At 39.8% G+C, this 26,939-nt stretch overlaps 1 long non-coding RNA gene across 2 annotated transcripts; it reads right to left on the bottom strand.

Annotated features, from left to right (window-relative positions):
- Positions 1 to 1,823: 1,823 nt before the first annotated feature.
- On the bottom strand, positions 1,824 to 26,492 carry LOC104100816 (uncharacterized). 2 transcript variants are annotated; one of them, XR_001970152.3, is made up of 5 exons: positions 26,444 to 26,492; positions 26,072 to 26,132; positions 24,661 to 24,759; positions 2,031 to 2,132; positions 1,824 to 1,960 (listed from the first exon to the last, which is right to left on the bottom strand). It is a non-coding gene; the product is annotated as an uncharacterized lncRNA (long non-coding RNA). The 2 variants fall into 2 exon arrangements; XR_011408239.1 differs by having other exon boundaries at positions 1,824 to 2,132.
- Positions 26,493 to 26,939: the final 447 nt, after the last annotated feature.

Here is a 26,939-nt window from a genome sequence, read left to right as displayed (position 1 = left end):
TTTCGACTTATTTGACATAGTTTAACTCTGACATGAAATTTAAGAATGAATAAAGACTTAAAATTTGAATTCTTGAACATAACATAATGTTTATATTGGTATAAGACTTGTAAAATTTGTGGTATTTTAAACATGACATTAATATTTATGTGGCTATAACTTATAAATTATCATTAAAGAAATACATATAAAAATATATTATTCTTTTTTTTGGAATGGACTAATAATAAAATAATATTAAACAAAGTGAAACGAAGGATGATCCATAAGAAAGGTGGCAGGATTCGAACCTATGTTCGGCTTATCGTAATCGATAGCTACGACAATCTTCTCTTATGGCTCTTTCTAGAGAAATAGAGAAAGAGAGTTGCCCAAACCAAACCCAGAAATAGAGAATCAAGCCTCTTTCTAATCCATTCATTTCTGCAAGTAGGGAATCCAGAGCGTTGCCCCCCTCCTACTCAAGGTCAGGAAGTATTTTAAAATGTCTTGAATTGAATTTAGTATTGAGAGAATAATAAGATCGGCTAACAACTTAACATCATCCTTTTTACTACAGAGAGGAAGTAGTTAATCATGAGCACGCGATCATGGTATCTCGTGCTATAATAGTTGCAAAGTAAACCCTTTGAAAATGACATTTCAAATAAAAAAACAGAAAACGATCTTTCCTATTTTATTTCAACAAGTGAAAATTTAGACCAACTAGAAGTTAGCTATAGCTATCAAGTAGCTCATGGTTTTGATAGTTATGAATAAAATCAAAAAATTATAAAACAAGAAATAAATTAAAAAATAGAGCTGAATCTTAGTTCAACCACTGAACAGTTGAGCTGCAAACTTCATCTATTAACGTTAATTAAAGATCTTTTGAACGGGCATACTCATACTCCAAAATCAAATGAATTTCACTGGTTTTAGGAATATTTTGACATTTTGCTTAGTCTTTGGTCAAAGGACTTAATATAAATTTAAAATAAAAAGTTTGCACTCTTGCCGACTTTAGAAAAATTAAGTAGCTACATTTATTTATGTAGTTAAAAGGTGCACCTTGTATAGTAGGTGAAAGAAATAAGAACTTTTTTCTTATGTCAGAAGATAAAAATACTTTAGAAAGTAGAAACCTTTCACATGAAGACGTACGTACACAATTGCCTCTGCCAGAAGGCATTTTCCAAGTTGCACTATTGAAAAAAACAAATACCCATTTTGGTGGCCAAAATCTCACCGCACCTTGCTGTCTAACTTAACCATGAAATGAAATATAGGCATCCTTTATCTTCCATAGTCGTCTTTGACCTGTGGTGGAGACAAGAGACAAGAGACGGCGTCATCTTACACCACTTTATCGAAAAAGTTTCCTAAATATATACTATTTGACTACTTAATTAATATTTTTTAAAAGATAACATATTTAATAGATCGACACCACTTGCACAAGCTCATACATAAGTTTTTAACTGCTTAGAGAATAAGTTTAATTACAGTCAAGTAAAAGATAGGGATAAAAGCGGCATGCTAGGATATGGTCGAGCTGTCGATGAAAACTAGTGAAAATTATAGTAGATCAAGATGTGATATCTTTCTATTGAAGCCTTGTTGAGTAGAGTTACCAGTAAAGTGCTCGGTGACCAGTGGAGGTGCAGACAAACTAGCCTAGTCTCCACTGTTTAAATAAAAATATTGCTCGAGCATAATCAACTTATGCTGCTTTATTTAGAGACAGGATGCACATTTATATGTAAATTAAATAGATATGAGCAAGACAAATCCACAAGTTCTTGCATTGCAATAAATTAAGATCGATAGAAGTTATTCTGCATACAAAAAACTATCTGGCTAGTATTCTTCAATAATGTAAAATCTTTCCTTGTGCTTGAGATTTGATCAAATGAGGTCGAAAATTAATGTAACCCACCTTAGGATTTCTATCCTTGTCCTCAAGTATGGCTCTGCAACCCTGCCATAAAAGCCAGGTGTAAGTCACGTAAATGCAGTAAAAAGGGTGGCTGAAATATGGCATATTCTACCTCAAATTAATCCTTGCTAAATTCTGTCCTCAACACATGACAAGCAATCCTATACTCTCGGATAAGGCAATTACCAACACCTTACAGCCTCTCTTCTCTTATCTGGAACAGAAAAAGGACTAATATGAACAATTTGCAAATAATCAAGAAATCGTCGGTTGAAATGTTGGTCAAATCAAGGCAATACGGCTGTGCAGAAGGAAAAGAAATTCAACATGTGGTTGTGGAGCCAGACATCATCACATTTTTCATTTGAAGAACTTGCAACCCAGCAATACTGATCTAGTATCAATATGAAAATCTGAACATAAATAATCTTAATCCAAGTTCAGATTCTAAATAACCCTCCTGATGAGGCAGTTCTTAAGCAAATAAAAACTCAGGCAAAAGGTTCCCCATTTTTAATAAGTTGTCGAAATTAGCTTATTAAAAGAAAGAAAAGATTTCATTGATAATTGTTTTTTAAAAAAATCAACTGAATTTCGCAGGGCTTGGGAGCGAGCCAACAAAGGTGAATATTGAAAAGGTTGAGCTAGGACACGAGTGGACCTATATTGTGGTTCTTAGTTAGTTAGCCAGCTGTCCAATCACGTAGTGACAACTGTAAGTTAAGGAAGTGTAGTCGGTTAGATGTGTATATAATAGAGTATGTACTCCTCTTGTTAATTCATTCGAAAATCGATGGAATAGTAGAATTCCATTTTCCTTCTTCATCGAGCTTCTCTGCAATTATAGTGGTCTCAATCTCTTAACGTGGTATCAGAGCCGACGTAATCGATTCAAGTTGCGTCGTTCTCATAGCTATCAAGCTCAGTCGAACCACTTCTTAGTTGATATAGCTAAATTTCTCTTCCATTTATGCTCGTTATCAATTCATTCGAGTTAGAGTTTGAATTATCTTATAACAACAGAATCTCTATTTCTAGTGAATCAATTCACCAAGTTTGGTTCGATCATCAATGTCGATTGAGGAAAACAGCTCTCCTAGGGGTTCGAACACAGCTGATTTGAACACTGGACTTCCAGAGGGATTCACAGCTTCTGTAGTCATCCATCAGCATCATCCATTGTTCCTTCAACCATGCGATACTCCAGGTAGCTCTCTTATCTCAATTAAGCTAATTGGACATGAGAATTATGCCCTATGGAGTAGTTTTATGCGAGCCAGTCTACTTGGCAAGAGCAAGTTAGGGTTTGTTGATGGTAGCTACACTAAGGATAAATTTTCCCCTTCTTTACATGAATTGTGGGAAAAATATAATGTCATAGTCTTATCATGGATCATGAACTCAGTTAGTAATGAGTTGCTAAGTGGCATGGTGTATGCATCTAGTTCACAAAAGGTGTGGGTTGATCTTAGAGAAAGTTTTGACGAAGTAAATAGATCCAGAATTCTATTTTTGCACAGACAAATTGCTACTCTATCTCAGGGCATTTCATCCGTGTCAGTGTATTTCTCAAAGCTGAAGGAGCTTTGGGCAGAGTTTGATGCACTCATGCCTTGTCCTGGATGTGGCTGTGAGGAGTCGAAGAGATATGCAGAACATTTTAGCAATCGCAGGTTGTTGCAGTTTTTGATGGGCCTGAATGAGATTTATTCTCAATCTACCAACCAGATTATGATGTGAGTCCTACTCCAACTATAAACAAAGCCTATTCTATGATAATAGCAGAAGAAAGTAGGAGATCTGTGACCAACTTTGCTCAAACTTCTGCAGTAAATGAGGGAATAGTTATGTTCAGTGGAAAAGGAACTCCTCAAGTTTCAACTAGCTATAAGCCTAAGAAAAACAATCTGTTCTTTGACTATTGCAATTACAAGATCCATACAAGAGATACTTGCTACAAGCTTCATGGCTACCCCTGCAGACTTCAAGCCAAAAAGGAAGACTGGACCTAACAATGTTTCTTAATACACAAGGGCTCAGACTAGTATTAGTTCTAGTAATGGAGGCTTTGAGGCTACAGCTAATTATGTAGGACATTTGATCTCGTCCAATTTCACACCTCAAATCAAGGTTCTGAAACGGTCAATTACAATAATAGTACCCAACAAGAGTCGGAGTCGATTTCCACAGGGAGCTATATATGAGAGTTAGGGGTATATATTGTAGTACGTGAGTTTGAACTACCTTAATTTACACTTTCACAAATTGGGGTTATTTCTATCTCTATTTTAAACTAAGATTGCAAAGTTAAGAAATGAAACTAAGAAATTGTTTTTGTTGTTTTTCAAGTTTTGTAAAAAGCCTAGGGCTATGACCATTACCTAGGTGTTTGCCTAATAAGATATAGATCTTAATGCTTGTTTTGTTGATCGGGGCGTATTATAGCTATCAACTCTCAATTATCCACTCAATACCTCTTAGTCAAAGAGTGATTTTGCCCAATTTGGCTTTCTCAAGTTCAAATGGGTATTGCACAAAACGGTTGATAAAAGCTCAAGTCGAGTTATTACTATCTCTAAGTTGAACCCTTTAATTGGGATTATCAATCTCTCGATTGACCCAATTTCTCGTTAGCCAAATTTACTTAGACTAAGTCTCTCTTTCTCAAGTAGAGACTAAGTCAAATAGGCATAAACTAATGTTTGCAACCATTAATTTCATAAATTAAAGCATGAACAAGGCTAAATAATAAACACTCAACCATAACCAAATATTAAATTAAACACGCATAAGGTTTACATACTAGGGTTGGGTCACAACCCTAGTAAAAATCTAGCTACTCATGCTTAAAATTAAAGAAATAGAAGAAGAAATACTAATTAAAGTCATATTGTAAAATCAAAATGATAAAATCTATGTTAAAATATCCCAAAATATGAAAAGCTACTAAAAGAAGCAAAGAGAAACGACTACTGTAGTTGCTGATGTAAAAAGTTGACCTAATTTCGTGAAACTCTTCTATTTATTCAAAGCTGGTAATTTTGGACAAAAATGCCCCTCGGGAGATTCTGCGGCCGCACAATTCCATGTGCGGTCCATAAGTTTCTTCAACTTGTCAGGAAATGGAGGTTTGCGACCACACAATTCTGATATGCGGCCGTGAGGCAGTCTTTCTGCGGTCCGCAGATTTAAAACTGCAGTTGCAACTTGGTCTTCTGCGGTCCACAACTTTGCTTCTACGGCCACAAGGCACTTCTTTTGCGGCCGCACAATTCCTGTGCAGTCCGCAATTATGAGGGACTTGGAATTTGGAAATTTGGACATTCTCTGAACTTTGTTCCTAACCGAGCTTTTTGCGGTCGCACAATTCATGTGCGGTCCGTAATTTGCACAAAAGTCTGTTGGGCTTTCCTTCATCATCTGTGGTTTGCACTTTGTAAGCTTCTGTGCCTTTTATTGCCTTGAGTTTAGATTACTCCTTTTTGAGTCAGATTTTATCTCGGGAGTCTATCTTCTAACATTTCTGCAATTTAACACATTTCATCAGTTTTGGGAACACAATTCAATACTTTTAGACTAAAACAAAAGCTAAAAGGCGCTAATAAGTAGTCAAAATTCGCACTTATTAACTTCTCCAAATTTAAGTTTTTGCTTGTCCTCAAGCAAATAAAATAGTTTTCACCTCCACAAGTTAAGGGCCATTCCAGCCAATCAAATGTGAGTCATTCACACATCAATTTGGGACCAACAATTACCCACACTACTTATGTATTATCAACAAGGCGACAAGTTAAAATTTTATGCACATATAGTTCTAATGTGACACTTGAGCATCAAGAGTTGACTTTATTTATCAAGTAAGCTCGCTCTTTCATGTAGGTCATTGTGGATCCCAAACTCCTCATCCTCTTCTCTCCGTTTGCCTATCTCACTTAAGAATTTTAGCACTCAATCCAAAAATATTTGTGAAAGGTTCACTCATCTCTCTCAAGAGAATGTCGCAAGTACGACTTTAAGTACCATAGACTTGCCCCTCATGTAGATCTCCCCTAATGTAAGCTTACTAGGCTTGAAATCACGTAGGTCTTTTTCGGAATATAGTGAAGGCTTTTGGACTATGGTTAAATATACTATGGTAGAGCGGGTTCATCTTTCCTTAAGCATTCCATTTTTTGTTTCTTGGCTTATGCTTTGCCAATTCTTTGAGGCACTTTCTTTTCCTTGGGAAACTAGAGAGACTTAGCATCTCTCTTTCTTGATCATGACATTCATCTTCTTCCTCTTTGATTTCTCCATGCTTTGTATCATTACTTTTCTTTGCATCCCTTCAACTCTTCCACTTATTCACTTTCTTTTGCATTTTTCTTTTTGTTTTTTACTTTTTTTTGCATTTCCTTCTCATCATTTTTTTTCTTTTTGTGCCTTGATGCCTCCTCAAGCACCTCGTCTCTCTCCCAAACTTACATTTTTATCCAATTATATCACAAGAGTGTTAAGGAAAGCTCGAGTGGCAAAAGATGGTCACGACAAAACGGGTAAAGGCTTGTAACATGATTATCAAATGAGAAAGGCTCGAGTCTCAAAGGGGTTGACTAGGGATAACAATATTGGTGGGCAATGAAAAAATTCAAGCGGGTCAAGGAAAGGCTACAATCACTTCTCAAGCTAAGCAAAACTTAAGATTTTGCCTTGAAACACATTCGAGGCAAGTTCTAGACCATTCACACGGATACCCGGACTTGCAGTAAACACATCTCACCTCTCACGCAACTGGATTGTTAAAGAGGATAGAGTAGAGGGCCCACAACGATCACATTCAAGATTGAAAATTAGTATGGTTCGATTAAACCACTCGATGATTGCCTAAATTAAAACAAGAGTCATAGAGTCACTAACTAGAGTTATTTCTTTCCAAAAAAACTTGTTTTTAATCATAAGCACGTAGTTAAGTGTGTTGGTACCAAGTGAAGCACGTTTGACTCTTCGATCATGAATTAATTAGGTCTTTTTATTCATTACTACTACTACTATTATTATTATCTAAACACCAAAAACTGACTCAGTTCCTTAAGAAGGTTATCATGCCATTCATCGTTGGGAAGAGTCACCCGGTTCACACAAAAACTACTTTTGGAAAGAACCGTGACATTAAGAAAACTAAAGGCTTATTATCTACTAAAACACAAAGAGAAGCTATTAAATCAAAAAGAAACTACTTAGTTAAACACTAACTAATAAGAAAACACATGTAAAGAAGCTACAAAGCAAAAACTATCGAAAGCATAACAAATATACATAATAAAAGAAGAGATATACATAATGAGAGAGGAAACGAGAGAATATATACAGAATAAGGAAAACGAAGAAAATACTGTCAGTTATTACAAACCAATACAGAATAAGGAAAACGAAAAAAATACTGTCAGTTATTACAAACCAATTGTCTCAGAATCATCAAAATATATCAAATAAACTCCACCCCCACCCCCCCGAATAAAAATAAGCATTGTCTCCAATTCTTAACAAAATAAGAGTAAAGGAAGGGTAAGAGTGAAGAAAACTCCCTATGGCTCCTTGGCAATCTCTGTGTCCACAGTAGCATCACCGACCTCAGTCTCATCCAACTGGATCTTATCATCATTAACTTCGAGCGTGACTGGGTTGGTGAACATCTAACGTACTACCTCGGCAGTGTCAGCAGCAAGGTTTGGCTCCTCAGACTGGCCAGCTGGTGATGTATGTGCTGTAGGATCTGGGCTTGGTTGGTGCGGGTCAATCAGCATGTCAAATGGAATGTCTCCAGATGCTGCAAGCTTGGTAACCTGTCTCCGGAGCTTGTCCACTGACTTCTTGGAGCCCTTGGACTTCCACATCTTCTTCACTTCCTTGCCCAGCTCTTCTATCACTGACCTATGCTGCACCAAAGTGGTCATGATTGTGTTCTGATTCTCCAAGAGCTTCTTCAGAGTTTCTTCAACTGTGGGGGGAATTTGGGGTGCCAGAATGGAGGACCGTGCTGCAATATTACTGGATATGTAAGACAGCTTTGCAGTAGCTGCCTGCATCTAGTTGTTAAGGCATGCCAGTGTCTGGGAGACACACAGCGCAGATAGTGGAGCAGTGGGCATCGGCACCGGCTTGAAAGCCGAGGTGGAACCTGTAATGGGGGCTGCTTGAGGCACTGAGGCTGGAAGTAGGGGCATAGCTGCTGCACTGGCTGAAGGCTCTACTGAAGTAGATGGCATGTTGACTGTCTCTGCGGCTACCACTGATGACTCATCAGACTGGCCTATGGTGGTAGTCGGCTGATCCTTTTTCTTAGGGTTGTGTGCATCCATCAACGAATACCATGAGAAGGGCTTCTTTGCCCGCACCTTCATATCAAAATCTCGCGACTCTACCCGTGCATCCATAAGATACTCAGTAATGGTGTTGGGATACGGGTAGGAGGTATCAGATTACCTGGAAACCATAAATATGTTGGCCGACATCACGACACCCACATTGATCGAGTACCCAGCCATGATGGAGGCAGCTAGAACTGCCCGCGGGATAGGAAGGTATGTCTTATTCTGACTCGGGTCTAGTCGGCTACATACAGAGGTTTGGCACCCCTTTGCCTCGAAACTCAGGGTGTTTCTATGAATAGATACCCCTGCTATGATCCATGCTGGTGGTGGCCCAGGAGCTGCCAGAATCTCAGCTAGCCACAGGAGAGCTGCATCCCCCATTGCAAACTTCTCCAAATACTGTGTGGGATCAACATCATCAAACCCCAAATAGGTGTTCAATGTATGCTGGTCAAAACACACCTTCAGGTTCCTCACTTTAGTTACCTTGGTCCCTTTCTTAATATGTCCCACATTGGCGTAGAACTCCCGGACAAGGTATTCCTTCGCATCCACTACGCTCTGGGTGAACCACATCTACCCCTTTCGCTCTCGGAACTGCCTCAAGACAACCAGATTGTACTTTTCAAGATCTTTCAATTGGAACTAACGCTCAAGAGTGAGCGATCTCACTGCCCACCACTCACAGAAACTAGAGAAGGTAGCCAAACTAACGAATATGTCCTCTCACTTCTCTTTATTCTTCGACCGCTTAAGGCCGACAACTGTAGCATCTTCCCCTCTGCCATCATCGGGGATATCATCAACTGTAGTCACTGGTGCCTCAGGGACAGGTGTAGAGGGGGGCTCGGAAGCCTGACTAGCACTTTCTGCATCCTCAGAAGTGCTCTGAGATGTGGAAGGCTTGTCCCGGAGTTGATACCTTCCTGGTGGCTTTGATTGGAAAGTCGGCTGCTCTTGAACCGAGTTTCCTTCTGATGCTTCCCTAGATAGGACATAAGATCTGGATTCGGAGGGCTCTGCATTTCTCTCTCGACCGACTATAGCTTTCTTTGTGATTATCTTTTGGAGGGCGAGGGGTAAAACACTCTTACCTCGACCCCTGGAAGGTTCACCCCTCCCCTTTGTAGTATCACCTCTACCTATAGATCTAACCATTTACTCTACCAAAAAAAGCAGGTGTCAGTTGTAATTTAATTTCAAACATACAAGAACACACCATAGAGACAGTGAACAACACAGTGTAAAACATGCTTGCAGGGTAGGGGAGTACGGTCCGCAGAATTCTCATTGTGGCTGCAGAATGGGCATTGCGGACCGCACAATTTATCATTGCGGCCGCAGAATTGGATTGCGGTCCGTACAATTGCCCTTGCGGCCGCAAATCAGACACCACTAATATGCCAACTCTCTGATAACAGAGAATGGGCTGTTTTGCGTCCGCAATCAGTTTTCTACGGTCCGCACGTTTTTTATTGTGGCTGCACATGTGAGTCATCAAATTGACAACTCTCTGATAACAGATAAATAGTTGTTCTGTGGCCTTAATGGGATTTCTACGGTCCGCACATTTTTCATTGCGGTCGCAGAATCATGCTTGATTAAGTACCCTAATTTCAACTTCTGCGAACCGCACAATTTCTTGTGCGGCCATAGATTCCAAAACAATTACGATAAGAGTTCTAGGGTTTCCATTTTTTCACAAATTTGACATGGTGTCAGTGTATAATCATGAAAATCTATACTAGTTAACCCACTACAGTTTTAACTTATATGGTTGTATAATTGAATTCTACTGACAAATGGCCTAAAACTAACTAACAAGTTGTAAATTAAACTAAAAGTTGAAACATTCTACAAGTAATTGAGGCATACCAGATATGAAGTAGTGCAAATGAGTGATCACAGTTGTTGAGAGTGTGTGTGGCAGATGATTTACCAGATGTTTTTAATATTTTAGACTTGTGAATGCTCAGAGACGGGAAAAAAGTAACAGTAGCCCTAGGCATTCTATTTATACTGGACGGTTCTGACTGAGGGAAAGAGATTTGAGTGCAGCCACAGAATTCCCATTGTGGTCCGCACTCTGTTACCTGGGGCTTAGAAGCCCCTTTGTGTTGCGGTCCGCAGAATTTGCTGTGCGGCTGCAAATTTTGTCTTGCGGATCGCAGATTTTGTCTTGCGGCTGCTATTTGGCCATTTCTCTGACAAACCAACTTCAGAGAGTTGTCATTTCCCCCCTTCAATTTGTACGGTCCGCAATGTAATTGTGCGGCCACAGAGGACCTTTTTCTGCCGCAACCACAAGTGTGCGGTCCGCACAAAACAATTGTGGTCCATAATTCTTTCCACACTTAGCCAAATTTCTGGACATATTTCCTGTAAAGCATCCTCGACCCTGCAACATACTTCAAATCTAGTTAGCACAAAAATAACACCTAACTACAAAAGAAGAAGACAAAAGAAAAAGAAACATGGGTTGCCTCCCAAGCAGCGCCTGATTTAACGTCGCGGCACGACGCATATTACCATCATTTGAAATGAATCATCGCCACAACGTGGCCATCACCAACGTTTCCCAGATAGTGCTTCACCCGGTGACCATTGACTCGGAATACCTCATCATTTTTGTTCTTCAAGTCCAATGCACCAAAGGGTGTCACACCCACGACTTAAAACGGGCTACTCTATTTAGACTTTAACTTCCCGGGAAACATCCTTAACTGTGAGTTGAACAACAACACAAGATCACCCTCTTTGAACTCTTTGTTCCAAATGTACTTGTCATGAAGATATTTCATATTCTCTTTGTAAAAGGTGAAACTTGTGCATGCATGGTACCAGAACTCATCCAACTCATTCAAATGTGAAATCCGCAAATTAGCAGCTGCATCCCAATCAAGATTCAATTTCATCAAAGCCCACATGACTTCGTGCTCAAGTTCCACCAGAAGATGACAAGCTTTGCCGAATACCAACTGGTATAGAGACATTCCTATAGGAGTTTTAAAAGTAGTTCGGTAAGCCCATAATGTATCATCAAACTTCTTTGACCAATCCGTCCGGTTAGCATTCACTGTTTTGGACAAGATATTCTTTATCTCCCGGTTGGAGACTTCTATTTGACTGCTAGCTTATGGATGATAGGGAGTCATGACACCATACTTGCTAAGCAAAGTGTCAAAAGACTTGTAGCAAATATGTGACACCCCATCGCTTATGATAGCCCGCAGAGTACCAAATCTTGTGAAAATATTCTTCTTCAAGAACGACACCATATTTCTCGCTTCATTGTTTGGTAGAGTAATGGCCTCAACCCATTTAGACACATAATCAATCGCGACCAAGATGTAGGTGTTTTCACAAGAACTCACAAAAGGACCCATGAAGTCAATACCCCACACATCAAAGATATCAATCTCCAAAATGGTAGTGAGAGGCATTTCATTCTTCTTCGAGATTACACCGGCCCGTTGACATTCATCACATTTTTTCACCACATCACTTGCATCTTTGTAAAGAGTGGGCCAACAAAAATCGCAACTTAGCACTTTGGCCATCGTTCTTGCTTAGCCGTCATGGCCACCATAAGGTAAAGAATGGCAAGCCTCAAGAATAACACTTTGCTCTTCGTCCGGTACACATCTTCTAATTACCCCATCAGTGCAAATCCGGAAAAGGTATAGCTCGTCCTAATAATAATATTGACAATCCCGTTTGAGCTTCTTTCTTTGATTTGAAGAGAACTCATCCGGGATGATTCCACACACAAGGAAGTTTGCTAGATCCGCGAACCATGGCACCTCCTTCATTGAAATAGCCAAGAGTTGCTCATCGGGGAAGGAGTCATTGATTTTAAGGCCATCATGCGGCCTCCCCTCCTCCTCCAAACGAGACAAGTGGCCCACCACTTGATTTTCACTCCCTTTTAGATCTTGGATGTCAATATCAAACTCTTGCAACAATAGCACCCATCTCATCAACCGAGCTTTGGAATCTTTCTTGCTCATAAGATAGCGAAGTGCTGCATGATCCGTATGAACAATAACCTTTGCACCCACCAAGTACGGGCAGAACTTCTCAATTGCAAACATAATGACAAGGAGCTATTTTTTTGTAACGGTGTAGTTGACTTGGGCATCATTCATGGTCTTACTAGCATAGTAGACCGGATGAAAAATCTTGTTGATGCATTACCCCAAAACTACTCCAACCGCTACATCACTAGCATCGTACATGATCTCAAAAAGGATACTCCAATTATGAGCGGTGATAATGGGAGTGGTTGTCAACTTGAACTTTAACAATTCAAAGGCTCTCATGCAATCATCATTGAAGTTAAACTTAGCATCATTCTCTAAGAGCTTGCACAACGGGTTCACCACTTTAGAAAAATCCTTGGTGAAATGCCGGTAGAACCCCGCGTGACCTAAGAAACTTCGCGCGCCTTTCACCGAAGTTGGAGGTGGAAGTTTAGAAATCACCTCAATCTTTGCCTTGTTGACCTATATGCCATTCTTTGAAATGTTTTGGCCAAGGACAATGCCTTCCTCGACCATGAAATGGAATTTCTCCCAATTTAGCACCAAGTTCATTTCTTCACACCTTGTTAATACTTTATCCAAATTTTCCAAGCAATCATCAAAGGAATCCCCGACCACCGAGAAGTCATCCATGAAGACTTCAAGGTAGTCCTCGACCATATCCGTAATGATCGCCATCATACACCTTTGAAAAGTCGCCAATGCATTACATAAGCCAAATGGCATCCGCTTGAAAGCGAAAGTACCATAAGGACATGTGAAAGTTGTTTTCTCTTGATCTTCCATAGCAATAAGCATTTGGTTGTAGCCCGAATATCCATCTAGAAAGTAATATAAAGCACGATAGGCCAACCTATCAAGCATTTGGTCAAGGAAGGGGAGTGAAAAATGATCCTTCCTTGTGACTTTGTTTAGCTTGCGATAGTCCATACACACTCTCTATCCGGTCACCGTTCTTGTGGGAATCAACTCGTTCTTATCATTGGTAACTACCGACATGCCCCCTTCTTTGGGACACATTGCACCGGAAAAGTCCACGAACTATCGAAAATGGGGTAGACAACCCCGGCATCCAACCACTTGATAATCTCCTTTTGACCACGTCTTGCATAACTTCATCGAGTCTCCTTTGATGTACTATAAATGGTTTGGAATCCTCCTCCAAGTTAATCTTGTGCATGAAAAATGCAGGGCTTATTCCCCGAATATCTGCCAAAGTCCACCCAATAGCCTTCTTCCTCTTGTGGAGCACCGCCAACGTAGAGTCAACCTGCATGTTAGTTAAATAAGAGGAAAGAATAACCGGTATAGTAGAACAAGGACCAAAATATTCATACCGAAGATGTGGAGGCAATGGCTTCAACTCCAAGGTAGGAGGCTCTTCAATTGAAGGCTTTGTAGGAGGAGTTTTCCTATTTTCAAGATTCAAGGAAAGTTTCTAGGGTGCATAGTTGTACGACCACATTCCGTGCAAAGAATTCACGCATTCAATGAATCCATCCATCTCATCATCATCAAAGTTGAGCAAGACGGCCTCCAACATATCACCTACATTAACCGTGGAACTTGTATCATCAATAATTACGTCAGTCACCAAATCAATGAAAGAACATACTTCATTGTTGTTTGGTTGCCGCAATGAATTGCACACGCGGAACACCACCTTTTCATCACCCACCCGAAAAGTGAGTTCTCCGGCTTCCACATCAACAAGAGCCTTCCCCATAGCAAGGAAAGGTCTTCCAAGAATAATCGGAACCTCATAGTCCACTTCACAATCAAGAATAACAAAATCCGCCGGAATAATGAGCTTATCAACACCAACCAATACATCTTCAATCACTCCCAACAGTCTTTTCATGGTATGATCGTTCATTTGTAATCTCATAAATGTGGGTCTTGGTTGCCCAATTCCCAAAGTCTTGAAAACCGAATAGGGCATCAAATTGATACTCACCCCAAGATCACAAAGAGCTTTAGCAAACTCGGCACTTCCAATGGTATAAAGTATTGTGAAAGCACTGGGATCTTCTAATTTAGGAGCCATCGAATGCATAATTTCACTCACTTGATGCGTGACTTTGATAGTTTTAAAATTCATCGACCACTTCTTTGTCACCAAATCCTTCATAAACTTTGCATAACCGGGCATTTGCTCCAAGGCTTCAACTAATGGCACATTTATTGAGAGACTCTTCATCATGTCAATGAACTTTTTGAATTGATTCTCGCCATTTTTCTTGGCGAGCCTTTGAGTATATGGAGGAGGAGGCTTAGGCAATGATTCCTTAGCCTTTTGCGCTACCGGTTCCAGTATGTTAATAACATGATCCCTAGACGGGTTCACTTCCTCTTGAGTCTCTCCCACATTGTCATCAATATCAATCCGCACTTCATCATTTGCTTGCAGCATATTGTTTGGGATCTCTTCTTCTTCTACCACTTTCTCATCATCCACAAGTTTCCTTTGACTTTGAGGTGGGTGCATTCCCACATCTTCCACTTTTTGTAGTAACGGCCATGGCATGTCCCGTATTGTTCCCACCCTTTGGGTTCACTACCATGTCACTTGGTAGTGCCCCCTTAGGATGAGAATTTAAAGCTTGAGAGATTTGCCCTATTTGCACTTCTAAGTTGTGGATCAATGTGTTGTGTGAAACAAGTTGGGCATCGGAATCGAAATTCTTCTCTATCATTTGCTTAAACATGTTCTCAATACGGCCCATTTAATTGTTGGAAGAACTAGGACCATGGAAAGGATAAGGGGTGGGTTGCTCGGTTGTTGATACATCGGGGGCCTCTGAAAACCCGACCCTCGATTTCCTTGATTGTTACTCCAACCGCCTTGATTGTTGCCTCCCCAATTGCCTTGGTTATTGTTGTTATGCTAATTCCATTGATTATTGCCACCACTCCAATTTCCTTGATTGTTGGTGTTATTCCAATTGCTTTGATTATTCTGAGGTCTCCATTGTTGTTGGCTTGGGCATTGAAAGTTGTTTATTTGCCCTTGAAAGTTGTTCACATATTGGACCTCTTCTTCTTTGTCATTGTAGGAATCATCTTGCTCAAACCCACTATCTTCTAGCATAAAATTTTCTACTCTTTGTTGCACTTGCAGACCCTTTGTTCTCCGTTTGTTCACCATCATGTTTACTCCCTCCATTGCATTGACTTGCCTCGGGTTTTGCACTTATTGAAGTTGAGCCTTTGCCAGTTGGTTCATGGTAGTGCTCAATTCGACTATGGCTTGCCCATGGTCATGCAATTCTTTGTGAAGGTGAATCGCATTGGGATCACATTATGGAACATTAGCCCGGGATTGCCACGCCAATGAAGTGTCCGCCATCTCATCCAAAATATCACACGCCTCCGCACAAGGCATAGTCATGAAGTTCCCACTGGAAAGTTGATTCACTACATATTGGTTGATTGTATTGATCCCTCGATAGAAAGTTTGTTGAATCATGTTCTCCGTCATATCGTTGTTGGGACACTCTTTCACTATTGTTCTATATCTTTCCCATATCCCGTGTAGTGGTTCATTGGGCTCTTGCTTGAATGCTAGAATTTCATCCCAAAGTATAGCCATGTGCCCGGGAGAGAAGTACTTAGAAATATATTTCTCCGCCAATTCATCCCAAGTATGAATGGAATGATTTGGCAAACGTTCCGACCAATCTAAAGCTTTTCCCTATAGAGAGAAGGGAAAATGTCTTAGTCTCAAAGCATCCTCGGAGACATTTGTTTGTTTAACCCCCCCCCCCAAACACGTATCTACGAACCCCTTCAAGTGTTTGTATTCATTTTGACCCGGTATACCGGTGAAGAACCCTCGTTGCTTGAGCAAAGTTAGCAGCACGTTGGTTATTTGAATGTTGCCCGCCCTAATACGGGGAGGAACTATAGCACTTTCATACCCTTCATTCGGCAACACCCGGTGTGGAGCCGCTCGTGGTGGAGGTGGGGGTGGAGTGAACACATTGTCATGAGGCACTCGGCCTCGTCTATTGGCTTGAGGTTCAAGAGGGACCTCATCCATTTGATCATCCTCAACATCCACATCCCCCAAAGCTATGTTTCTGAGCTCATTGTTTGCCATGATTGCACCTACAATTTCTCAACACGTTAGTAACAAAGAAGGAAAATAAGATATTCAAAAAACACACCTAAATATATAGTTAACACCGTTTTTAACTCCCCGGCAATGGCGCCAAAAATTGATCTCGTCCAATTTCACACCTCAAATCAAGGTTCTGAAACGGTCGATTGCAATAATAGTACCCAACAAGAGTCAGGGTCGATTTTCATAGGGAGCTATATATGAGAGTTAGGAGTATATATTGTAGTATGTGAGTTTGAACTACCTCAATTTACACTTCCACAAATTGGGGTTATTTCTATGTCTATTTTAAACTAAGATTGCAAAGTTAAGAAATGAAACTAAGAAATTGTTTTTGTTGTTTTTCAAGTTTTGTAAAAAACCTAGGGCTATGAACAATACCTAGGTGTTTGCCTAATAGGATATAGACCTTAATGCTTGTTTTGTTGATCGGGGTGTATTATAGCTATCAACTCTCAATTACCCACTCAATACCTCTCAGTCAGAGAGTGATTTTACCCAATTTGGCTTTCTCAAGTCCAAATGGGTATTGCACAAAATGGTTGATAAAAGCTCAAGTCAGGTTATTACTATCTCTAGGTTGAACCCTTTAATTGAGATTATCAATCTCTCGATTGACCCAATTTCTTGTTAGCCAAGTTTTTTTAGACTAAGTCTCTCTTTCTCAAGTAGAGACTAAGTCAAATAGGCATGAACTAATGTTTGCAACAATTAATTCCTCAAATTAAAGCATGAAAAAGGTTAAATAATAAACACCCAACCATAAACAAGTATTAAATTAAACACCCATATGGTTTACACACTAGGGTTGGGTGACAACCCTAGTAAAAATCTAGCTACTAATGCTTGAAATTGAAGAAATAGAAGAAGAAATGCTAATTAAACTCATATTGTAAAATCAAAATGATAAAATCTATGTTAAAATATCCCAAAATATGAAAAACTACTAAAAGAAGCAAAGAGAAACGACTACTATAGTTGCTGATGTCAAAAGTTGACTTAGTTTCATGAAACTCTTCTATTTATACAAAGCTGATAATTTCGAACAAAAATGCCCCTCAGGAGGTTCTGTGGCCGCACAATTCCATGTGCGGCCCGCAGGTTTCTTCAACTTGTCTGGAATTGGAGGTCTGCGGCCGTGAGGCAGTCTTTCTATGGTCCGCAGATTTAAAACTGCGGCCGCAACTTGGTCTTCTGCGGCCGCAAGGCACTTCTTTTACGGCCGCACAATTCCTGTGCGGTCCGCAATTCTGAGGGCCTTGGAACTTAGGAATTTGCACTTTCTATGAACTTTGTTCCTAGACCAGATTTTTTCGGCCGCACAATTCATGTGCGGTCCGCAATTTGCACAAAAGTCTGTTGGGCTTTCCTTCATCTTCTGCGGCCGCAGATGAAATTCTGCAGTCCGTACTTTGTAAGCTTTTGTGCCTTTTATTGCCTTGAGTTTAGATTACTCCTTTTTGAGTCAAATTTCATCTCGGGAGTCCATCTTCTAACATTCATATAATTTAGCACATTTCATCAGCTTCGGGAACACAATTCAATACTTTTAGACTAAAACAAAAGCTAAAAGACGATAATAAGTAGTCAAAATCCCCACTTATCAGCATTCTCAGAAGAGTAGCCTTACTCCAACTAGTCAAGGTGGTCAAGGAGTAATTGCAGGAGTAACTCAGTTTACAGTTGATCAGTACAATCAGATTTTGCATCTGTTAGGCAAGTCTAGTATCACCTCTACAAGCCAAGGTAATCAAACAAGTAATGTAATGTCTGCAGATATGATCTCACCCTCTATAGTTACTAAAGTTGAGGTTAGGTGGATAGTTTATACAGGTGCTTCTAATCACATGGTAAAGAGTCTTAAAGTTCTAGAAGAATCTAAGACTGTTGATGAATCCAGTATTGGAAAAGTACACCTTCCTACAGGAAGAATAGCAAGTGTAAGGCATACAGGATCTACAAGTGTGCTACAAGGCCAGAAAATTACCAATGTGTTACACATACCAGACTTCAAATATAACCTTTTGTCTGTTTCAAAATTAACAAAGGAGCTTAGGTGCTTGTCTTTGTTCTATCCTAACTTTTGCCTTTTTCAGGATCTCTTCAATGGAAGAATGAGGGGGATTGGTAAAGAGGATGAAGGTCTTTACATCTACATATCAGGCAACAAAAACCAAGCAAGTGGAGAAGAAAATACAATAAAGGATGATATATCAAATGTATCTCTGTGGCATAAGAGGTTAGGTCATGTGCCAATTGATGTTCTGAGAAAGCTAAGCTGTTTTCAACATTTAAAGTGTTATAGTAAGACTAAGCAATGTACTGTATGTCTTATTGCTCAGCAAACAAGACTTCTATTTCCTCTTAGTACTTCTATTGCTACTGCATGCTTTCATTTGCTTCATGCTGATGTTTGGGGTCCCTATAGGGTACCTACTCATGATGGGAAGAAGTACTTTCTTACATTACTGGATGATCATTCCAAGTTTACCTAGATTTTCTTGTTTCTCTCTAAAGCTGAAGTGATTGTTGTTATTAGACAGTTCTTCATTATGATTAAGAATGTTTATTCTTGTACTTTGAATTTTCTAAGAACAGATAATGGTTGTGATTTTTTCAACTCACAGATGACAGAATTGCTGCAGTCTCTAGGAATTGTTCATCGGAGTTCTTGTGTCTATACTCCACAGCAAAATATATTAGCTGAGAGGAGGTGTTCCACTAAGGTTCGGGGGGGGGGGGGATATGTATCAACTGCAGTCTATATCATTAACAGACTGCCAACACAAGTGTTACTAGGAAAATCTCCCTTTGAACTATTGTTTGGTCATTCTCCTTCCTTGGACCATATGAGGATTTTTGGTTGCCTAGGTTATGTGACTGATGTAAAAAGGGGTGACAAATTTTCACCTAGAGCCTCACCAGCTGCTTTCCTTGGCTACTCTATGACTCAAAAGGGATACAGGATGTACAACATCCATACCAAGGAGTTCTTAGTCAGTAGAGATGTTCTGTTTAAAGAAATTGTATTCCCTTTTCAACTTCCAGCTTCTCTACCTTCTTTGTTTCCTGCAATTGACATACCTCAAGTGTCACTGCCTAATGATACCTCTATATCTCCTCTTACACACTCTTCTATATCCTCATTTTCTCCTACATCATCTCTTATTTCTGCTTCACCAACTCATCACAATCTAGACCAATCATGTCACGACCCCAAAACCTAATATGTCGTGATGACGCCTATCGGTGGTACTAGGCAAACCGACCTTCCCAAAAATACTTCCAAACTAAATATAAAAGTAAAGTAAAGCTTTCCATATCATGAATTGTTTTCATAAAATTAAAGTTAAACTCAAATTTGGAACAAAGTGCGAAAAAGCGAGCCCCAAACATCAGGGTATCACCAAGTCATGAGCGTCTAAGTATTTAAAACTATTACAGCCAATGTCTAAATATCAGTACAAAATGACAAGAAATGTAAAAAGAGTAACAAGGTCCTACGGACGCTGACAGCTACTTTGCAGTCTCCGAAACTCAAACAGGTCTGGACTCAACAATCTCCGTGCTCAGACACACCTGAATCTACACATGTAGTGCAGGGTGTAGTATAAATACATCCAACTCAGCAAGGAACAAAAATAAATAAGGAATTGAGAAGTAGTGACGAGCTATACAAAACAATTCAGTTGATAATTTTCACAGTTAAGAGTAAACATGAGTGAAAGATCAGTTGTATAATTACCAATTCCAGCCAGATAATTATCAGCTAAATGCAGCAACAAAGTGAAATATATGAAACCTCACAGACACTGTCACTCAAACCCTCAGTAACTCGACACTCAACTCTCAGCCCTCAATGTACACGCTCAATAGGTACCAGCGCTCACTGGGGGTGTTCAGACTCATGATAGGCTCCTACAGCCCAAGCGCTATAATCCGCACGGACAACTCACGTGCTATAATATCATATCTGGATCCGCACGGACAACTCATGTGCTGCACGGACAACTCACGTGCCATAGAACAATACCTCACAACCAGGCCCTCGGCCTTACTAAGTCATGAACCTCTCTAGTCTCATAGCTATCAATAAAGAAAGGAAAACAGCCCAAATCAAAGTGTTACAGTATATCATCAGGGAGAATAGAAGAGACTGAGGTAAACATGTACAAGAATCACTATAACTAAATATAACTGCCAGGAGCAGGAATATAGCCTAAGCATGATTTCTAATATGAAAGGCAGTCAAGTTCTAGTAGATAGAAATGCATATAAATACAAATAAAGGCTATTAGACTTCACAGTCTCCCAGGACAGACCAAGTCTCAATCCCTCACGGCGTACATCCACACGCCCGTCACCTAGCATGGGTGCCATCTCCAAACAGTCACATTATACCAAACTCCGAGTTTCATACCCTCAAGACCAGATTTAAAACTATTACTTACCTCAATAGTGTAGAACTCCTACTCTGGAATGCTCATTCCTCTCGAACCAGCCTCCAAATGACCCGAATCTAGGAATGAGCAATAAAATACGATCAATATGAGCTAAAGGAATGAATTCCACAAGGAAAATACCAATTTATAGGCCAAATCCCGAAATTCACTCAAACCCGGCCCCTGGGCCCATGTCTCAAAATCCGATAAAAGTTACAAAACCCGAAAGCCCATTCACTCGCGAGTCTACCCATACTAAATTCATCAAAATCCGACCTCATTTGGTTCCTCAAATCCCCAAATTACTCTCTCCAAAATCTCAAGCCCTAACCCCTTATTTCACTCCAAAAATCCTACTAATTAGGTGAGAAATTAACGGGAAAACACCATAGCTAATGATAATAGAGCTAAAGAAACTTACCTCAGTGAATACCATTGAATCCCCTTCAAATATCACTCCAAAATCTCCAAGGTCCAACTTGAAAATGGTGAAAATGAACAAAATTTCGCAAAATCTTCTATTTAGGTTCTGCCCAGGCTTTTCGCACCTGCGGCTCAAAAATGCGCACCCACGGAGCCGCTTTTGCGCACAAATCTCCGCATCTGTGGAAAATCACTTAAGTACCCATCTCCGCACCTGCGCTCCCTATCCGCTTCTGCGACCTCGCAAGTACGGAAAAGACCTCGCACCTGCAGCCACTGCCAGTCCTCCTCACTTCTACATCTGCGACTCAGCCTCACATCTATGCAACTAATCTTACGTACCTGCGGTTCCAGCCCAGGTCCTCTATGTCCGCATCTGCGGCTCACAAGCGCACCGACGACCACGCACCTGCGGCTCCCCCTCCGCAGGTGCGGAAATACCAGTAGCAGCAGCTTCAGCTGCATTTTTCCAACTTCAAACAATCCGTTAACCATTCGGAATCACCCCGAGCCCATCGGGACCTCAACCAATCATACCAACAAGTCATATAACAACATACAAACTTAGTCGAGCCTTCGAATCACTCAAAACAATATCAAAATACCAAATTACCCTCGGATTCAAGCCTAAGAACTTCTAAACTTCCGAATTCCACGAACGATGCCGAACCTACCAAACCACGTCCGAATGACCTCAAATTTTACACACACGTCACAAATGACACCATGAACCTACTCCAATTTCTGGACATCCATTCCGACCCCGATATAAGATTTTCCGCTGCCGACCGAAATCGCCAAATTTCTAACTTTCTCCAATTCAATCCTAATTTCACTATGGACCTCCAAATCACATTCCAAATGCGCTTCTAAGTCCAAAATCACCTAACGAAGCTAATGGAACCATCAAAATTAAATTCCGAGATCGTTTACATATAAGTCAATATCCAATTGACTTTTCTAACTTAAACTTCTAAATAAGAGACTAAGTATCTCAATCCACTCCGAAACCACTCCGGACCCAAACCAACTAACCTGTATATCATAACATAGCTGAAAAGCATAAAAGGAAGCAGAAATGGAAAAAATGGGGCTATAACTCTCAAAACGACTGGCCGAGTCGTTACAAATCAAATCAAGCAGCTGTTGAGACTGAGCCAGAATCATTAGCTGAATCTACTCATGATCAGTATCCTCATCATACCTCTACAGACAATAATCATTTGATAGAAACTTCATCTCCTAAAAGATCTGGGAGAACTAGTAAACCTCCTATCTAGCTAAAAGATTATGTTACCAATCCTCAAGGCAAAGCTAACTGCTCATATCCTCTTTTAGCACATGTTAGCTATAAGAATGTGTCTGACTCTTATGCCAAAGCTCTATCTTCTTATTCTGCAGTTATGGAGCCACAGTCCTATGCCGAAGCTATCAAGGATCCCAAATGGATTGTAGCTATGAAAAATGAAATCTCAGCTTTAGAGGATAATCACACCTCGTCTACGGTGGAGTTACCTGTTGGTAAGGTTCTAAGTGGATGCAAATAGGTGTTCAAAGTAAAGTATACAACTTCAGGTGAGGTTGAAAGATACAAAGCTAGGTTGGTGGCTAAATGTTATAGTCAAAAGGAAGGGCTTGATTACACAGAAACCTTATCACCTAAAGCCAAAATGGTGACTGTTAGGTCAGTAATTGCAGTTGCAGCAGCCAAGCATTGGCCTCTTTTCCAAATGGATGTTCACAATGCATTCTTGCATGGTGAGCTTCTAGAGGAGGTGTACATGGATGTGCCTCAAGGGTTTGCAAGTCAGAGAGGGTCTCATAAGGTTTTCAAACTTCATAAATCACTATATGGCCTGAAGCAGGCACCCAGGCAATAGAACAGGAAGTTGACTGATGCCCTGGTGCAATTGGGCTTCACTCAAAGTCATTTTGACTACTCCCTATTTACAAAGAAGGTTCAAGCTGAACTTGTTGTTGTGTTAGTGTATGTAGATGATCTGATAATCAGTGGGAGAAGCCTAGATCTGATCACTCAGACTAGAAATGATCTGAAACTCAGGTTCAAAATGATGGATCTAAGAGAACTTAAGTTCTTTTTGGGAATAGAATTTGCAAGATCCAGAAGTGGAACTGTTATGAGTCAAAGGAAATATGCTCTGGAGCTGATATCTGAAATGGGACTTGCAGGTGCTAAACCTGCTGGAACACCTCTAGAGACAAACCTGAAGCGTACATCTGTTGAGTATGATACTGTTGTAGGATCACCTGATTATGAAGACAAGTTGTTTGATGATATAGGTGCATATCAAAGACTGGTAGGGAGGCTATTATACCTTACAATGACTCGAGTTGATATAATATTTATAGTACAAGTACTAAGTCAATTTATGCACAAGCATAAGCGGTCGCACTGGAAAGCTGCCTTGAGGGTTGTGAAATATGTCAAAACTTCTCCAGGTCTTGGCCTACTAATGCCTTCAGAAGGATTAGATAAGTTGGAAGCACATTGTGACTCAGACTGGGGAGGTTGCTTACAGACCAGAAAATTAGTAACATGCTACCTAGTTAAGTTTGGGAATGCCTTGATCTTGTGGAAATCTAAGAAACAAGACACAGTTGCAAGGAGTTCTGCTGAAGCTGAATTTAGAAGTATGGCTTCTACAGTTGCTGAGATAACTTGGCTCACAGGACTTTTCAAAGAGTTAGGGGTCGATGTGAATCTATAGTTGATCTTTTTTGTGATAGCAAAGCTGCAATCCAAATTGCAGCTAATCTAATCTTTCATGATAGGACCAAACACATAGACATTGATTGTCATTTCGTACGAGAGAAAATCATACAAGGTGCTGTGAAGACTTATCACATTTCTACAAAAGAGCAGCAAGCTGATCTTCTCGCCAAGAGCTTAGGAAGACTGCAACATGATCACTTAATGTCCAAATTGGGATTGAAGGATATCTTCAAACCATCAGCTTGAGGGAGGGTGTTAAGTAGGTGGTTAGAGTTAGTTAGTTAGTTAGCCAGATGTCCAATCATGTAGTGACGGTTGTAAGTTAAGAAAGTATAGTCGGTTAGATATGTATATAACAGAGTATGTACTCCTCTTGTTAATTCATTTGAAAATCAATGGAATCCTTCTTCATCGAGCTTCTCTGCAACTATGGTGGTCTCAATCTCTTAACACTACCAATGTCATTATTATGCTACTATCTCATAAGACTGCAAAATCTGTATGGATTATATGCATTAACCTCCCTGATATCTACTAAGCTAAATATCTTTCCCTAATTATCAATCAAAGAAATGAGGTTTACATTCTTCCTACATGACCAATTTCTTATCAACCTGAATGACTCACCGATCTCAAGGAAATTTTAAGACTTATTGGGGAAGCTTTCTTCAGTGATTGAATGGTCAAAGAGATCCAGTCATTATTCTAGTCCAAAGCCTCATTTTCCTATAAAAGATTCATGCAAAGTTCTTATCAAGTACTTTGATATATTATCAGGATTTCACACAGTAATTGTTAGATAATTATGTGTAAATAGTCCTAGTCCCATATGTAGTAGGAGTAGAATATGTCATAGTCTCATATGTAATAAGAGTAGAATATGTATTATATATAGAGCTCATTATATCATTGTTAATAAATATATTTTTTTCCCGTGCATTCTCACATGGTATCAGAGCTTCAGTGAGAAAATTATCGTTGTGCGTCATTCCAATGACATTCGGGAAGAAAGATCTCGTCGCCGTGCAATTTCCGGCAACTTCGTCTTGTTCCCAGGGTTCATCACTCCTACAGTGCTACTATGCATATACCAGTACCGCCATCAGATCCGAAACCCTTGTGTGACTAAACCACAGAAATTCCAATCCCATCGGAACAGAAAAGTCAGTTACCGTACGTCTTTCCGGTTGACGACTCAAGATTGGTTTGCGCTATCTCCTCAACGGTAAGTGTTGTGCGAAAACCAACACTACCATCTTGTTCGAAAAAGTCAAGTGACAAAACTCCAGTCAATCGCTCCCGCAGAAAGTCTCTCACGCGCCTCCACGCGCCGCCAGAACTAGGGTTCCGACGAGCTACAGTAACTTTTCCAGCACGTGTGCGCCATTGCGACCACTTTTTGACAAAACTTCGGCCACTTTTTGACAAAACTTCTTCAGGAAAACTTACTCATCCAGTGATTCCGAGCCTACCCATTAAATTACATCAAATTCTGATAACTTTTATTTTTTTCCGGCATGAACATTGATTTCCGTCGTGAATAATAATTTCCAGAAAGTTTATGTGTTTCTGGTGGTGTTTTAGAACCTCTTTTATAGTATGAAATTCGGCTTGATCTCACTATTTTCAAATTTTTCCGGCGACCTTTCGGCCAACTTCTATTTATCAGCAACCACCTGGTTTTGTTGCTCAAGGTGAGTTTATGGTCTTGTATGTCGAATGATCAGCTTGCAGATATTTTTACCAAGTCCCTCACTGGTCTTCGTATTAGTTATATATGTAACTAGCTCGGTACATATGAATTGTATGCACCGGCTTGAGGAGAGTGTTAGATAGTTATGTGTAAATAGTCTTAGTCCCATATATAGTAAGAGTAGAATATGTCCTAGTCTCAAATATAGTAGGAGTAGAATATATATTATATATAGAGCTCGTTGTATCATTGTTAATAAATAAATTTTTCTCCCGTGCATTCTCGCAGTAATTTCACCGCAAAAAGCAAAAGCCCATCAAATGACCACTCATCTCCCAAACTTACAAGAGTAGATATGATTTCTTCAATTGTTCTTCGAGAGAAACAGCGGTTAATAATCTTCACCCTAAAAGCACAAAATTGCAGAAAATAAAACTACTGGTGCACTGTTGAGAAGTCATAAAATCACAATATTTTCCCTCGATTCAATGAAAATTTTGGAATGCTATCCATAATAATAAAAACAGGAAGAAGAACAACATGATAGCAAAAAATAACAAATAAGAGCATAGATGATGACTTAATGATATGCCATCAATACTATGCTATTGGTAAGTTCAAACAATCTCCTAGGCTTTGGGATTGTATTTAGAAGGTAAGCTTCCAATAAATCAGCAGGAAAACTAACACCATAATAGACATATTAAATGAACTCACTTGTGATATGGATTTTCTTTTTTCAACTTTGGTAAGCGACTTATGATGGAATGAACTAATGCTTGTTCTAGAAGTGGCAATCTCTACAAACAAAAGGAAGAGAAAAAGCATTCAAAATAGATCAGAGACGAGAATGCTATGGAATCTGATGCATATAGAAATCAATGAACCACATATTAGATGAGTCAATGTTCATAAGGCCTTCTACCACCGCGAAATGCAAAATATAGATCAAAAGTTGTACCAATGGCTAAACGAAGATCCGACAAATCTATGTAAGAACCATTCGATGCATGATTGACAAAATCCAGATTCCCAACAAGTATGTTTAGCTTGGAACTGCTGGAAAAGGTAATTCAGAAGACCCATAGCCATTTTTCTCCAAGTATGTCGAAGTCATATTTGTTAGTACCCAATTACGTGAAAATATTTCAATGTGCACACTGTACTATGCATGATGCATCTATAAAGCAATATTAATTGTTATTTAAGAAAA

This window comes from Nicotiana tomentosiformis, chromosome 1 (genome assembly GCF_000390325.3).
Source record: "Nicotiana tomentosiformis chromosome 1, ASM39032v3, whole genome shotgun sequence".
NCBI classification, from domain to species: domain Eukaryota; kingdom Viridiplantae; phylum Streptophyta; class Magnoliopsida; order Solanales; family Solanaceae; genus Nicotiana; species Nicotiana tomentosiformis.
Note: the sequence above shows the minus strand (reverse complement) of the source record. Positions and strands in the feature narration are given on the sequence as shown.